This window comes from Triticum aestivum, chromosome 6D, assembly GCF_018294505.1.
Source record: "Triticum aestivum cultivar Chinese Spring chromosome 6D, IWGSC CS RefSeq v2.1, whole genome shotgun sequence".
Lineage (NCBI taxonomy): Eukaryota > Viridiplantae > Streptophyta > Magnoliopsida > Poales > Poaceae > Triticum > Triticum aestivum.
In genome coordinates, this window is record NC_057811.1 from 13,062,051 (window position 1) to 13,063,686 (window position 1,636).

The window sequence follows — 1,636 nt, forward strand, 5'->3', positions numbered from 1 at the left end:
TCTACCAGATGGTGGCACGAACGGCGACCGTACCCCGTGGCAGTGGAGATTTCCGCGCCGGTTCTTGGGGGGGCACTCACCCTCGTCTTGGCCATACCGGTGATGCGCATGCTCGCCAGTCCGTTCAGGATGTTCCTGGCAGCCATCTTCGCCTATGTTGGGGCCAACCTTTGGCCATGGGTGCTCGCCCGTTTACTGCAGGTGCTGGCCAGGCCTCTCCATCATCGGCGCAACCCGGGTCAAGGTTCCGCGCCAACTATCTTCGGCGCCACCTCCTTGGCGCGTGGGGGATGGTATGTCGTTTTAGTCTTGTGCAATTTACTCTGTAAGGTGATCCGCGGTGGCTGTTCCAAAGGATGTGTGATGATACTAGTGGTGGTGATCTGGTTCCCTTCCCTGAAGTCCAACCTCAAGGTGAAGTTCAAGATCCCCAGTATATCAGCCCTAGTGGGTATGCTGATTGCACTTGCTACCACGGCGACTACCGTGGACATCCCGACCACGGAAACTACAACGACTACCATGGAGTCCTCGACCACGGAAACTACAGCTACTGGTAAACTAGTGAATGTCTGGACAAGAAACGGCGCCGTGAAAGCATGGTTACATGCAGTTGTAAATAGTATTTGGGTATTTCGACAACGAGGTCTTTCTTCTAAGGCGCTCCAAATTGATATGAGCCGTCCACTCTGTCAATGCAGTGACTACTGTTAAGTCCATCTTGAGGTATTTGGATCAATACCTATTCGGTGGATCTTTTTTTCTCTTTGTCAGAACCAGATTTGAACTGGTGACACGAGGATTTTCAGTCCTCTACTCTACCAACTGAGCTACCCTGACCTTTTCGTGTGCATCATCCTAGCAGAGTATTTGTATCTATGTCAATTAAAGGGACTAAAAAACCAATTACTACGAGTGAATAGTACATTCTTGATGAATGTAACCATGGAACGACGTGTGCTTAACATTCAAACTGTATGTTCACCCAATGTTCAGAAGATAATTATATGTTCAGAAGTTTTTCGCTGTTGATGTGAGTTGTACTCTACGCCTACCACAGTACCACGGAGCTGAGCTCCTGCAGTTCACGAGCAACAATATTTTGCAGCGATTAACAAGCAAAGAAATCGACTTGCTGCATCAGTTTGAGATGGAAGAATTTGGGGATTTTCCGTACCACAGCCTGAGCGAGCAGATCTCAATAGGCAGGAGCACGACGAACCTGTGGCGGCTACCGTACACGGCACGGCTGTACTTCGGTGCTTGCTCTGCATATTTCACCTGTAGGCAGAAGACCAAGTTGTTGTTCATTGCAGCAGACGATTCCTCCATCCCGCCCGCCTAATCGCCGCCGCCGCCCCGGAGGCACACGCCGGCCGGTCTCTGTCCCCCAACATCCGCCGCCCGCCAAGTCTCCGTCCGTCCGTCACCAAACCAATCAATCCCCGCTGCTGTGTGGAGGCGATTCACATTACCGGTCAGCAGATGGGACTGATCCCATTAGAGATTGATTACGAGGTTGAAGAAAGGGATATGTTTTTTTCTTTTGGGAAACACTAGGGTTTTTTTTCGAAAAGGGGGACACCCGGGCCTCATCAGAACGATGCATACGGCCAACTTTAATAAATAAGCAAAA

General features: G+C 50.4%; 1 non-coding gene across 1 annotated transcript; it reads right to left on the reverse strand.

Moving 5' to 3' along the window:
• Positions 1 to 768: 768 nt before the first annotated feature.
• Positions 769 to 840, reverse strand: TRNAF-GAA (transfer RNA phenylalanine (anticodon GAA)). The gene has a single exon. It is a non-coding gene; the product is annotated as a tRNA-Phe (tRNA).
• Between the last annotated feature and the right edge of the window lie 796 nt (positions 841 to 1,636).